Consider the following 8,634-nt stretch of genomic DNA (forward strand, 5'->3'; position numbering starts at 1 on the left):
TCCACATTATAGATTCAGTATAAAGTTCATCCTCAGCTCTGTCATTCATTAAAATACACATCTCATTTTCAAAGTTACATTTCATGAACAAATTTAACTTGTTTAACAGCATGCCCAATTATATCATTGTACAGTCATTGTATGGTATAGTCGATTTACATTTAAACATAAATCAGTTTTAAGAGGATAACTAAAACTTCACTGTCATTAGAGGCAGATGGAAATGAAGGCAATTGAATCAAGAAGAAAGGAGACATTGGTCTTGTGGCTACACCATCCCTTGTCTCCAGTAACCCTTCTAATCCTGTTCTGTTGGCTTTGAATAATCAGGTTTCAGGAGCATGAGATTATCTTGGTTGAAATAGAGCCAGTTAAATTGAATTATGGTGGTATTTGCTTAGTACCTATTAAGAACAGTAAGAGTGAGTGGGTATGGATTTGTTTATTGCAGCAAAAATATTTATTAGACATGAAGGAAACTGTGCAAGTTCCTAAAGTTCCACAGTGCGAGTTCACTGGTGGAAGATCACCAAGATTAAAATGGGAAAGGATTCGGGGCGCCTGGGTGGCTCAGTTGGTTAAGCGACTGCCTTCGGCTCAGGTCATGATCCTGGAGTCCCGGGATCGAGTCCCGCATCGGGCTCCCAGCTCAGCAGGGAGTCTGCTTCTCCCTCTGACCCTCCTCCCTCTCATGCTCTCTGTCTCTCATTCTCTCTCTCTCAAATAAATAAATAAAATCTTTAAAAAAAAATGGGAAAGGATTCATGTCTTGAATAGGCATATCATGCAGAGAAGCAGAACCACTATGAGAGAGAGAGAATAAGAGACTAATATTAGGGACTAGACCTTGCATGGACATCTTAACAAACTCACATACTTGTGTGTTTCTCATGCTTCTAAACTGAGTTACATGGTGACCTGAAGGAGATGCTGGTACCATTGGTCATGGAGATACACACATACCTGACTCAGGAGACACCAGCTGGGTAAACGTCCAATATAATCTAAATCAGCCAAAAAGAATGACAATTACAGGTTCATTAAACTGTTCGGGGTACTTTGGGCTAAAAATCTTGCTGTCACTGCCCTCAAAGTTCTTGACTTCACTTGCTATTTTGTCAATTTGTGAAAAAGATCACTTTGTTTAATTCACATTTCCAGGTCAGAGGTTATTGCATCATTGTTTGTATGGCCTTTTCCTGCCCTTTGCTTGGGTTGGGTAACACAGAACATCATTTATACACAAACACATGTAACAGCTTACAAAGGTTCTCTCTTGTTTATTATGGGTTCATCTACATCAAAGCTGTTACATCTTCCTGGAAATATTCATGCATCTTTCTTAAACTCCCACTATATCCCCAGATATTGTATTGTCCTTGGCAAATGGTTTAGATATTAGAAACAAAAATCGTTTTGAGGACTTTTAATGTTTCACAATTATTATTATTTTGAAGAAAGCCAAAAAAATTAAAATAATACCAAATATCAATAGTCACCTCTTTAATTGATATCTGAAGCTTCAAAATGAAACACTGACTCTGCAATAGACTGTTTTAGAACTTTCCAAATCTTCTGAAATCTGCTTCTCTTGCATCTTTCTCTACTTCACCTTCATAATCCACTTACATCCTTTTACTCTTGCCTCTCACCTCTTAAATGGGCTACCTTTTCCTCAGCCATGTTGTACCATGTTCCCTTAAAATTTCAGGACCAGAAGGCTCATTTCCAGAAGCAGATAACTCTGGTCTAGACCTAATTTGAGGGCCAGCAATAAAGTTTTCTCTTTTTTTTAACCTCAGGAATTTAGGCAGAAGTTTTCTGAAAAATTCAAAATTTTCTTAGGTACTTATCATTCTGGCCTGCCAGATATGTACCAGCAAATTTACTTGTCAGCCTTTCACATAAGGAAACATAGTTAGAAGTAGTAAGATGGAAAAAACTAGGAGGAAATCCAAATAATCCAGTTGTGCATGCTTTTAAAAATATCTTTGAAAGATCAAGGGAAAAATATGAAATACACTTGATAAGGCCATTTCAGAATCCTTTTTTAAATAGTAGATTAAACAAAGATTCAAAATTGCAAACAAAATAGAGGTGAATCAATAAGAGATTTTAAGATTAGACTAGTTTTTAAAAAATATTCTGTGGCAGATACATGAGGAAAAAAATAGATGGAATCTTTTTCTGTCTTTTATAAGCTCACACCTAAAATTATAATAGGAAATTGTTAGATGCTGTTTAATTTGGCTGACATTTTTTCAATGAGCCTCAGAAAGTAAATGAACCAGAATTAAAAACACTTATGGTCCTCCAGACAAACTACAGGCCTTCAAAATAAAAACAGGACCAAAAGGTCCTCCGATTTCTTAGAATTGAGAGCCAGTGGAAAGACACAGGTATTACAAACAGAAGGATCATTGGAAGAAACAACCTCGCACACTTCCTAAGAAAAGAAGGGTGGCTATCCAAATTCTGTCCTGTGATTTCACTCATAAGACAGACTGGTTTCCAACAATTCTCTGTTTACCCTGTAAGCTCCCAAGGAGAATTATCTATCAATATAAATGGCCACTAATGTCTTTTTAAAAATATGTGTATCATTATATATTTTATTAATTCCACTACCATAGAACATCAGATCCCACAGAGCACAGTTATCTAAAAATCACGAAATAAAGCAAATTGAATGGTAGTAAGTATGAAAGAGAGGAAAATGTATTTTTGCTTATAGTAAAAATGTCTGGTGGAGCCAGAAGATAATAAAAGACAGCCTTGAATGTATACATTCAGTAGTACAAGTCTTCAGGGAAAGTGAACATATTTTGCCTTTATTTATAAAAGCCATTTAAGTAGTGAACATTCCTGCAATCCTAAATCCTTTAGTGCCAACCTATAATTGTACTTTGAGATTACTATTATAAGCAAACTACTTTATTCTTTGTTATGTGACCCCTGCCAATTTAATAAATAGATAGGAATCTACTTTCTAATAGGGCTACCAGATAACATTTACCATAGGACTATTTTTAGAAGTTCCATAATATAGCTGATGTGGACATCAATATGCATAATTCTAGAAGTAACCAGAGAAGGGGCTATAATCCCAGGGCAAAACACAGTAAGTGGAAAAAAGCCTGTAGGAATTCAGATGAGTTTTTCCTGATTATCTTAAACTTTTTTTTGGCATGTACATGAACATGTTAGGCATGATTTAGGACTATCAAGTAAAAAACTTAACACAAACTAAAGACATATGCTTATTATAGACTTTATCTTCATCCACTAACCAAAGTTTATTTTCATTTGCCTGAGACTATCTATCTGTAGCCTCAACTAAATTATCAAAGCATTATCAGATTTTAAATGAAGACTACCTTCTACCTGAGGGTTCAACATGCAGCACACTCTCTATTGCTAAATGAAAACACCAAACTAGTTTATTTCCTATTATGAAGTCTAATTTTCTCCTCATCTTACTATCAAATTAACATTTTCTATACACTAACTCTCTTAGTCTTAACCAATAAAGGAGAAGCCCAGAATTGTGTTTCTCAAGCTTAAGCAATATCCATGAACAAAATGGATATTTTGGACAATTCCATGACAACTCCTGATTTAATAGTGTTTATTGATGGGTCCTATTTTAAAATAAAAAGGGACAATAACTAGGCAGAATATTCAATAACTACTCCAGACTGTCTTGTAACATCCAATCTCCTATCAGAAATCAAATTGTCTCAAATATCCAAATTTGTGGTCTTCTCTAGAGCATGATAAAGTGTTCTTTTAAAAGGTGGACAAATGTATAAATATTGATGGTTGTTTTACTTAGAGACTAATTCATTACTCTAAAAGGTTATGAAAAAAAGTGACACAGAGACAGAGAGAGACTTGCTAGCCAAAATTACTGATATCAAGGTAGGACCCTACAGTAAAAGAAATACCAGTAATAAAGTGATCACGGCTCTAAACAGCCTCCTCTGATTAAAGTCCTTTGTAAAGCTTTCTAAAAGAACAAAAAGACAAGTCCATGAGGAGATTCAGGAATTCCAATCATAGGTTAACAAGCTTGGCCTCCCAACTCTGAAAAGAAACAGTGGTAACAATCTGGATATAAAATTACATAAGAAAAAAATATCTGATAAAGCTAGAATGTCTGCCATTAGATAACCTCAAAAGGACTGTCTGCAAAAATTCTCTTTGAGACAATCCATAAGAGTAGTCTCTTAAGTTTGAACAACTTAGTTTTTTTATAGTAGCATGATCACTGAGTTAACTAAAGCAAGTTCTACTTGGGAAGTATGAAGCATAGAGAAGAATTTTTTAGATTGATTAAAAATTAATGCAAAAAATTAATGCAGTGAAAGGTCTTATATTTCTTTTTTTTTATAATGGAGTAAAAGGTACCGTACTTGCCCTCCTGCCATAAATAACTAGAAAGTAAACAAAATACATGAAACAACTGCATTATGATAAATGCTTTTATTAGGTAAAAGAAAACAACATAAAATTAAAAATAAGATTAGAACTTAAACAATGAGAAAAAAAGAAGTGTAAATTAAACTCAATAGTACAGAATGTAATAAAGAGTAGCAATTAACTAAAAAACAGAGAAAATAAACCCAAAAGCAGTTCTTTACAAAGATTAATAAAATTGATATACCTCTATGTAGATTGATTATGATGAGGAATGAAAAAGTGACAGCATTACAAATCTAAGAAACTTTAAAAAAATAGTAAGCAAACATATTATGATCACTCTTCAGAAGCAGTATGATTGCTACACAAAATTTGGTTCAGATGTCAAGACTAATGCTGCCTATGCATGCCAAGAAGATATGAAAATGTTTATTACTTGCATAATGAAGCTTTTGGGGAGAGCAGGGCAAGAACCCAAGCTATTTAAAAATGGTTTGAGAGACCAGGGAAAGGAGATTGATTTGTTTTTTTGTTTTTGTTTTTGTTTTTGTTTTTAAGTTGTGGTGATGGTATGGGGTTGGGATGGGGGTTCCCTTGTGTAGACAGGGGCTTGCATGGTTTGAAACTCCCATTGATATCAAAGGAAGTAACATACAGAATCACTTACTGGCTTTCCCAGATATGAAACAGAAGGGAAAGGCAGAGGGCTGAGGTTTAAAAGCTGTCAGCACTCAAACATCAAAAAATATAGTCAGACTTTTTATTATAAATATTATGAACAAATTTATGGCAATTTTATGGCTTAAAATAGATAAATGAAAGACTCGAATAATCAAAACTTAAAAAAGAAGCAATAGAAACTCTGAATTATTGTATGTGTATGTGTGTGTATGTGTATATATTTGTATGGAATCAAATTCATATAAGCACCTTCTTAGAAAGAACTTCACTGTTGAATTCTTTAGGAAAAAATAGTACCAATCCATATGCAAACTTTTTTAAAAACAAAGGAGAAGAAATGCTTTTTTGAGGCCAGCCTTGTCATGACAGAAACAGACCAAGACATAACAAGAGAACAAAAAAACTTTGAAGATCTTATGAACATGACACAAAGTCCTTAATGACATTTTAGCAAATTAAATTAAATACTATATATAAAGGAAATATATCATAACCAAGTAGGATTATCCCAAGGATACGTATTTGGTTTAACATTCAAAAATCAATGAATCTAATTCATCACCTGAACAGAATAAAGGAAAAAAAAAAAAAAAACTACGATCATCTCAATGGATGGAAAAAAGGCACTTGCCAATATTCAATACCCATTCATGATTAAACAAAACAAAACAAAAACAAAAACTCTTAGCAAGTATGAAAGAAGGAAGCTTTCTAAATCTGATAAAGTTCATCTACAAAACCCTACAGCTAATATATTTTGTGAAGTACTGAATGTTTTCTCCTAAGCAAAATAAGACAGGGATATTCACTGTCATATCTGTTTATTATTGAACTAGAAGTCCTAGCCAGTGTAGGGTACAAGGATAGGAAACAATAGGATTCAATAAGAATCAATAAGAAACAAAGAATAAGAAACAAAAAGAGATTGAAAAGGAAAAATAACCTGTCATGATATCTAGACATCAAAAACCCTAAGAAATATGTTAAAAAGCTTTTAGAAATAAGAAATGAATTTAAAACCATCAAAGATAAAAGATCAATACAGAAAAAGCAATTGTATTTTGTTAAGTATGAATAAACTATTCATGAATAATATGTAAAATAAAATAAATATGCCCTTTTAAAAGCATGAAAGAAAATTAAATATTCAGTATCATTTAATAAAATATGTGCAAGGCTTGTACATTGCAACTTAAAATACACTGGTTGAGATTAAAGAGGTCTATATACATGGAGAGATACATCATGTTCATTGATTAGAAAACTCAAAGCTATTAAGATGTCAGTTCCCCTGAAAGTGATCTATAAAATCTCAATTTAAATCCTTCCAGATTTTTTATTTTTAATCTTGCAAGCTGATTTTAAATTTATAAGGGAATATAATAACCTAACAAAGCCGAAATGATTTTGAAAATGAACAGTGTTGAGGGATTTATATTAATTGCTTTTAAAAATTGCTATAAAGAAGGGGTTCTTAACCTGGCCACATTTGATATCTTGGGCTACACAACTCTTTCTTCCCTGGAACTTTCTTGTGCATTGTTAGCTGGTTAGCAGCATCTTTGGCTCCTGTACTGTGGATGCCGGTAGCATCTCCCACCCCCTATAGTTGTGACAACTAAAAATGTTTCCAGACATTGCCAAGTGTCTCCTGTAGTCCAAATCATCCCCAGTTGAGCACTACTGCTATGAAGTTATGTAATTAAGACAGTGTGGTATTGGGCACCTGGGTGGCTCAGTTGGTTAAGTGACTGCCTTCGGCTCAGGTCATGATCCTGGAGTCCCGGGATCGAGTCCCGCGTGGGGCTCCCTGCTCAGCGGTGAGTCTGCTCCTCCCTCTGACCCTCCCCGCTCTCATGCTCTCTATCTCCTTGTCTCTCAAATGAATAAAATAAAAAAATAAATAAATAAATAAATAAATAAATAAAATAAATAATATCTTAAAAAAAAATAAATGAAATCTTAAAAAAAAAAAAAGACAGTGTGGTATTGGCCAAAAGATAAGAATAAAGTTCACTGGGGGGCACCTGGGTGGCTCAGTCGGTTAAGCATCTGCCTTCGGCTCAGGTCATGATCCCAGGGTCCTGGGATCGAGCCCTACGTCGGGCTCCCTGCTCGGTGGAGAGTCTGCTTCTCCCTCTCCCTCTGCCTGCCTCTCTGCCTACTTGTGCTCTCTCTCTCTGTCAAATAAATAAATAAAATCTTAAAAAAAAAAAAAGAATAAAGTTCACTGGAACAAAGTAGATATTTTAGAAATAGACCAACACATAGAGTCTGTTGATGGTTTTTACAAGGTGCCAAAATAATTAAAAAGGAAAGGGTAATCTTCTTAAAAAAATGGTTCCAGAACAACTGGATATCTATAAGGAGAACAATACACATCAACTCTTCACAGACTACATAAAAATTAATTCAAAATAGATCACATTTCTAAATGTTATACCTAAAAGCTCTAAACATTCAAAAAGAAAACAGAAAGTATTCATGACAATGGACTGAGCAAAGATTTTTTTTAGATCAGATCACTGATCTGATCATAAACCAGAGCACATAATTAAATAAGAAAAACTCTATAAGCTGTACTTTATCAGAACTAATAATTTCTGCTCTTTTAAAGATAGTTAAGAAAGTGAGAAACCATGCCACCAGAGTGGGAGAAAATATTCCTGATATTTACAAATGACAAAAAAATGTCAAATCATTCTGCTTTCTGCTTAATACAAATTGTATCAAAAATGTATAAAAAAGCATAATACTTATGTATGAATGTGTATAAAGAATATATAAAGAACTCTTACAGTTGAACACAAAAACAAGTAGTCCAAATCAAAAAAAAAAAAAAAAGGCAAATGATTTGGACACTTCATAAAAGAAGCTAAACAAATGATCAAAGTACAAAGGTTTTTTTGGTTTTTTTTTAAACGATGTTTAATATCATTAATCAAGGGGGGTGCCTGGGTGGCTCAGTCAGTTAAGCATCTGCCTTTGGCTCAGGTCATGATCCCAGGGTCCTGGGATCCAGGGCCACTTCAGGCTCTCTGCTCAGCAGGGAGCCTGCTTCTCCCTCTCCCTCTGCCTACAGCTGCCCCTGCTTGTGCTCTGTCTCTCTCTGTCAAATAAATAAATAAATAATCTTTTAAAAAATATCATTAATCAAGGAATAACTAATTATAAATACAATGAAATGCCACTATACACATCATAGAATGACTGAAATTAAAATGACTGATGATACCAAATATTTGAGAAAATGTGGAGCAACTGGAGTTTGAATGCACTGTTGGTGGGAATGAGAACTAGTACAAATACTTAGAAAAACAACTGCTCAGTTTCTAATAAAGTTAATGAGCACCTTCCATAGGACCCAGTGATTGCACTTGTAGGTATTTACTCAAAAGGTATAAAAATACATATCTAACCAAAGAGTTGTACATAGATGTTCCTGGAAGCTTGATTTATAATAGCCCAAAACTGAAACAACCCAAATGTTCAACCAGTGGATGGATAAGCAAATTGTGATATATCATATAA

The 8,634-nt window shown here is 34.0% G+C and overlaps 1 long non-coding RNA gene across 5 annotated transcripts in view; it reads right to left on the bottom strand.

Annotated features, from left to right (window-relative positions):
• LOC123848257 (uncharacterized) overlaps positions 1-7,280 on the bottom strand; it is a 103,291-nt gene extending 96,011 nt beyond the window's left edge. The window contains exons 1-2 of one of the 5 annotated variants that reach the window (XR_006791731.3): positions 7,131-7,280; positions 964-1,004 (exon numbers count right to left, since the gene is read on the bottom strand). This is a non-coding gene — a long non-coding RNA (uncharacterized LOC123848257). The remainder of the gene's footprint in view (positions 1-963; positions 1,005-7,130) is intronic. The other 4 variants (XR_006791733.3, XR_006791734.3, XR_006791730.3 and 1 more) reach the window with 4 other exon arrangements.
• Between the last annotated feature and the right edge of the window lie 1,354 nt (positions 7,281-8,634).

The sequence above is a fragment of the Mirounga angustirostris genome, unplaced genomic scaffold, assembly GCF_029215605.1.
Source record: "Mirounga angustirostris isolate CCGP_5_RB_7025 unplaced genomic scaffold, mMirAng1.0.hap1 SCAF_2, whole genome shotgun sequence".
NCBI classification, from domain to species: Eukaryota; Metazoa; Chordata; class Mammalia; order Carnivora; family Phocidae; genus Mirounga; species Mirounga angustirostris.